The following is a 6,697-nucleotide window of genomic DNA, read 5'->3' as shown; positions in this document are numbered from 1 at the left end:
ATTCTTGCTGACTTCAAAGCTTATGATCTAATATGGAAAAGGAGACAGTATATGATGCTAAACAGAACAAGAGTGAGCAAGATGAGGGACTCTGCTGTGGTTGGAGTAAGACGGGCCCTTCTCGTGCCTTCAGACATCCATGGTGATGAGTGAAAAGGGGCGCTTGAATACTGCTTCTGGAAAGATGCTTCTCCTGCTCATCCCGCTATCATTCATTGCTCTCCACTGCCATCCTGTGATCGCTGTTCATGCCAGTCCTCACAAGAAGCCCAGACTATTAGTTTCCAACCCCTGTATTCTGACTCCACATCTCACTTCTCTCCAATGCCCCATACCCTTCCACTCTGCCTTCAAAAACTGGGTCATTCATTAGCACAAATTTCTGAGGTCAATGTTTTTTTCTGAACAGTACCTTCACCTTTTAATTCTAATTAAAACCTGCCTCTCTTGAAGAACGTTGCTTCCTCTGCTGCCCTCTCAAATGATGGTAATTTCCTCTCTCTGATCTACCACTGGGCTTGGAGGCTGCCTAGGTCCCCACCTTGATCCTCCCTTCTGCTTTCAGGTAGCTTTTCCCTCCTCTTTAAAACCTCTGACTTTGAATCTCGCATCATTAGATTAGATCACTCTCTCTGTCCCTCCTTATAATAATACTGCTCTCTATTCAACCTCAGCCCACACTCTGTGGGTCACATGCTAGACCTTATCGTTATTGATTAAAAAAAACCCCTCCCTGATCACATTTTCAATTACTCAGTTTTTCAATAACAACCCCTTTTGCAGTTCACTCCCTTTAGTACCACAGCTCTAACAAGTCTCCTCTGTGCCTTCAAACCACAAATCCTACCAACTTCTCAGTGTCTCTTATGGTTTAGCCCCTTCTGCTCTTTCCTTTTCTATTTCTACTTCTACTAACCTCTTGTCATTCACTCCAACTGCATGGGCTTTCTTGTTCTTACTTGAATATGCCTGGAATATTCCTAGCTCGGGGCTTTTGCACTTGCCGTTGCTCCTTCCTGAAAACCCAGCCTCCCGTAGCCACTTGGGAACCTTGTTCCCTCACCTCCTTCAGGTCTTTATTTAAGCATCACTCAGTGAGGCCTTTTCTGATTACCTTATTTAAAAGTGTACCTCTTTCCCTAGTACTTTTTATTTTTCTTCTCTGTTTAAAGTATATTTATTTGGGCCAGGTGCAGTGGCTCACGCCTGTAATCATGGCACTTTGGGAGGCTGAGGTGGGTGGATGCGTTAAGCTCAGGAGTTTGAGACCAGTCTGGGCAACATGGTGAAAACCCATTGTATGTCCATTCTCATGCTGCTAGTAAAGGCATACACAAGACTGGGTAACTTATAAAGGAAACAGGTATAATTGACTCACAGTTTAGCATGGCTGGGGAGGTTTCAGGAAACTTACAATCATGGCAGAAGAGGAAGCAAACATATCCTTCTTCACCTGGTGGCAGCACGGAGAAGTGCAGAGCAAAGTTGGGTAAAAGCCCCTTATAAAATAACCAGATCTCATGAGAACTTACTCACTATGACGAGAATAGCATGGAGGTAACCACCCCAATGATTCAATTATCTCCCACCCGGGTCCCTCCCATGACACGTGGGGGTTATGGTAACTACAATTCAAGATGGGGGACACAGTCAAACCAAATCACCTGTCTCAATACAAAAATTAGCTGGCTGTGGTAGAGCACACTTTTGGTTCCAGCTACTTGGGAGGCTGTGAGGTAGGAGGATCGCTGGAACCTGGGAAGTTGAGGCTTGTGGTGATCCATTATCACACCGCTGTATTCCAGCCTGGGTGACAGAGCAAGACCTTGTCTCAAAAAAAACAAAACAGTGTTATTTTGTTTTTTTGTTTTTTTCTTGTCCTCCCTCCCCCACTAGAAAGTCAGTTCTAAGAAATCTGGGATTTTTGCCTGTTTGTTCACTGCTTTCTCCCCAGAACCTAGAAGATACCTTGGCATTTAGAAGGCATCCCCTAAATAGACACTGAAAGAATGAATGAATTAAGTATCTGCTAGAGCATATATAAAAACATAGAAGTTAGTTTAGTAATCCCAGCACTTTGGGAGGCCGAGGCAGGTGGATCACGAGGTCAGGAGATCAAGGCCATCCTGGCTAACATAGTGAAACCCCATCTCTACTAAAAAAATACAAAAAATTAGCCGGGCGTGGTGGTGGGTGCCTGTAGTCCCAGCTACGCAAGTGACTGAGGCCAGAGAATGGTGTGAACCCAGGAGGTGGAGCTTGTAGTGAGCGGACATGTGCCACTGCACTCCAGCCTGGGCAACAGAGCTAGACTCTGTCTCAAATTAAAAAAGAAAGAAAGAAAGAAAAAGCAAGAATGAAAATATTGAAGCTTAGAATGAGAAGATTTTCTATTCAATGTGGAGAGTGGTCAGGGCAGTGGGAAGATCTTGGAGAGCTTCATGGATGGTTTGACATTTCATCTGGGATTTAAAGATTTTTACGGAGCTTTATAATATAGAGAAAGTGGAAGAGCCTTTCAGCAAAGAAATCGGCATTGTCAGTGGCATGGATTAAGAAAGGATGGGTTGAGGAACATTGTTAGTATAGGGAGATGAATGTATGAAAGAACCCTTTTGTTTCATAACTAAATCTATTCACTTTTACAAATGTGATGTTGAAATTCAAACAATATTAATCTTCCACATGTTTTATTTCTTTATTTTTTGTAGAGACAAGGTCTCAAACTCCTGGCCTCAAGCGATCTGCCTGCCTTAGCCTTCTAAAGTGCTGGGATTACAGGCATAAGCCACCATGCCCGACCACACATATTTCTATTTTAATGAAATCTGTGGTTACTCCTTTTCTGAAGGACATGCTAAATCTGAATTTTTTCTCTCAGATTTGGAATATAAATATGATCCTAACATGGCAGACTTGATCATCATTTGATCCCATAAGATCTTGGCAAATGTACTTGTTTGTTTGAAAAAGGCCTTCTTTAGGTGGATGCTACTTTTATCAAGCCAGTCCATGGGCTTCACGTTTGAAAAGCATGTGTTATCTTTTGACCTTGAACTCTGCTTTACTGTGGCGTAGCCCTGGACAATGGTTCTTATTTAATGTTTTGTAAAATAGGACTTGGAGTAGGAATCTTTAAATTCCCTTGCAAGTCTAATATTCTGATGTAAACAACAGAGCTTGATTTATTCAAAGCTGGATGCAAGAAGCTGTATCATGAGCCCAGTTAATAACCCTTAGCATACACTGTATGTTGAATTCTGTATTACTTGGGATTCCCAGCAGAGAGGATTCTCATAAATTTGTAGCAGAATCATTGTGTGCAGTGGGCAGAGATGACTAGAGGTGCAAAGGGACAGTAAGGGGTCTGTGACCTTTCAGGTATCACTCCCTTTCCTCATCCAAGGGAGTTATTATCTAGAAATGTCAGGTTGCACTGCTTAATGATGCACATTTATTTGACCTTTGCACTGTCACTTCTAGTCACAAAAGTTATAGTAGGAAAAATACAGTCCATCATAAAAGCCCATAGAGAAAAACATCAGATTTTACTATAGTGTATGGGTAAGATACTTAAAATATCAATTTCAAGTATCTTTGGTCTGATTAGTTCTAATAAATTCCAGAACAGCATAATGATTAATTAACACCTCCTAAGGATGTAAAAAATTCCTCGTAGGAGGGTAAAGGCATTATTGTAAATATAGAACAGGTCCAAATTACTAAAAGTACAGATTCTTCTCTTACTGGTTTGCTGTGTAGCAATTTTTAATCTAATACAACTGAAATAAAATAGATTGTTATATATCAAGGGTGTTCAATCTTTTGGCTTCCCTGGGCGACATTGGAAGAATTGTCTTCGGCCACACATAAAATACACTAACATTAATGGTAGCTGATAAGCTAAAAAAAAAAAAAAAAAATTACAAAAAACTCATAATGTTTTAAGAAAGTTTACAAATTTGTGTTGGGCTGCATTCAAAGCTGTCTGAGCCGCATACGACAAGCTTATTATATATTATGTTAAGAGGGGACCAAGTTGCTCCTTTCCTTTGGGTATACTTAGAGCTTTCGGCCCATTCTAATACTACAATTGGTGAAGTTGTGCAATTTATTTTATTTTTCTTTTTTTAATTTCTGTTTTGTTTTTAGATGGAGTCTCACTGTGTTGCACAGGCTGGATTGCAGTGGCACAATCTCGGCTCACTGCAACCTCTGCCTCCTGGTTCAAGTGATTCTCCTGCCTCAGCCTCCCGAGTAGCTGGGACTACAGGCATGTACCACCATGCCTGGCTAATTTTTTGTATTTTAGTAGAGACAGGGGTTTCGCTGTGTGGGTCAGGCCGGTCTCAAACTCCTGATCTCAAGTGATCCACCCACCTCAGCCTCCCAAAGTGCTGGGATTACAGATGTGAGCCACCATACCCGGCGCTTTTTATTTTTTATTTATTTATTTATTTTTGAGACAGAGTCTCGCTATGTCACCCAGGATGGAGTGCAGTGGCATGATCTGAGCTTACTGCAACCTCTGCCTCCCGGGTTCAAGCAATTCTTTTGTCTCATCCTCCGAAATAGCTGAGATTACAGGCGCATGTTACCACACCCAGCTAATCTGTTTGTTTCTTTGTTTTTTAAGTAGACACGGGGTTTCACTATGTTGGGCAGGCTGGTCTCAAACTCCTGACCTCAGATGATCCACCTGCCTCAGCTTCCCAAAGTGCTGAGATTACAGGCAGGAGCCACTGCACCTGGCTGAAATTGTACAATTTAAAAGTAATTTCTAGTTCCAAGTTCTCTCTCTTTTAAAGAAAGGTTTTGCTTATTTTTGACATGGTCTGCGTGTGGGGTTGGCAGATTTAGCAAACAAAAATACAAGATGTCAAGTTGAATTTGAATTTTGGATAAAAATGAATATTTTTTCATACAGGCAAGTCCCAATTATGGCATGGAGCGTATCTATACTAAAAAATTATTCAGGCTGGTCATGGTGGCTCACGCCTGTAATCCCAGCACTTTCGAAGGCCGAGGTGAGCAGATCACCTGAGGTCAGGAGTTTGAGACCAGCCTGGCCAACATGGTGAAATGCCGTTTCTACTAAAAATACAAAAATTTAACCGGGTGTGGTGGCACATGCCTGTAATCCCAGCTACTCGGGAGGCTGACACAGGAGAGTTGTTTGAACCCAGGAGGCAGAGGTTGCAGTGAGCTGAGATCATGCCACTGCACTCAAGCCTGAGTGACAGTGAGACTCCATCTCAAAAACAAACAGACAAAAAAAGTATTCATTAACTGAGTGTTTTATGTGACAATTCTGTTTGATAGATTGCAAAAATGGCCAGAATCCTTCCACTGCCTCTGGATCCACTCCTTTTGCAGTGTGGCTTTGCTGTCCCCCTATTAAGAAGTGGGTTTTATTTCCCTACTCCTTTAATCTAGGCTGGTCTTGTTACTTACTTTGGCCAATAGAATGTGTAGACATAATGACGTGTGAATTCTGAGCCTATGCCTTAAGAGCCTGGCTCACTTCTGCTTTCTCTCCTCTTAGAACCTTGTGCAGTCTCCACATCCAGCATACCCATTTTCAGCATGACAGACCATGTGATTAGAAACAAGCTGTCCCATCTGAGACTGTCCTGAGACTGTTCCACACCAGCCAGCCCCCAGTCAATCCAGCAGCTGACTATAGAGCATGAATTAGCCCAGCTAAGACCAGAAGAACCACCAGACCAGAAGAACGAGCTCAAATTGGCAACCTATAGAATCTAATAAATGATTCAGGAGCTAATAAATGATTATTTTAATTCATCACGTTTTAGTTAGCAAAAGCAAATTAATGTAGTTTGACAATGAAATTAGAGCTGGGCATTTTTAAGACCAGAGGACAGCTTATAGGTTGTGCTGAGTTTTGGGGGGCCACAGATAAAAGTAAAATGGAAGGTGATATTGTAATCAATTTTGAGCAAATTACATTTGGGATGGCTTCAGTGAATCAGAGGAAATTACTTGTTGAAATAAACACTTGTGCCCACAGGGTGAAAAAATTACTTCTTATAGAGATATTGTTTTCCTTCTTTAACTATTTAATATTTAAAATATAGAACTTCTGCTGAGTGGCTTCTTCCTTCTTTCTCTGCAGATCTTATCATGATACATTTCTTTTAACCAGCCTATGCGGCGCTGTATTTCTGATGATTAATTGTTGAGGTCAGACCTGGGCAGTGAGGAAAGACCTGGTAGGGGAAGAACTTTCATATATAATAAGTCTTCTCTTGACATTAACCAATTTTACCATAGGCTAATTAGTATAAACAAGAGCTAAGTTCCCATGGCATATTTCTGGTCATAAAAACATCACCAAACTTCAAAATAATGACCAAGACACCTATAATATTAAACACTGAAATAAGTGTGAGCTGTACACACATTTAAGAAAGATTAATTAAAACAAGATAATTACTTACTCAATTATTCCAGTTCAGAGTCTCAGGTAACCTGAGAATATCCCGGCAGTGAAGGACATAGGTGAGAACTGACCCTGGAAAGGATACCATCCATCATAGGGTACATTCACACACACCCACACACTCACACACACCCACACTCACACACACAGTCACACACACCCACACACTCACACCCACCCACACTCACACACACAGTCACACACACCCACACACTCACACACACCCACACTCAC

The sequence above is a fragment of the Colobus angolensis genome, unplaced genomic scaffold (genome assembly GCF_000951035.1).
Source record: "Colobus angolensis palliatus isolate OR3802 unplaced genomic scaffold, Cang.pa_1.0 Scaffold16, whole genome shotgun sequence".
Classification (NCBI taxonomy): domain Eukaryota; kingdom Metazoa; phylum Chordata; class Mammalia; order Primates; family Cercopithecidae; genus Colobus; species Colobus angolensis.
This window is presented reverse-complemented; position numbering follows the sequence as displayed.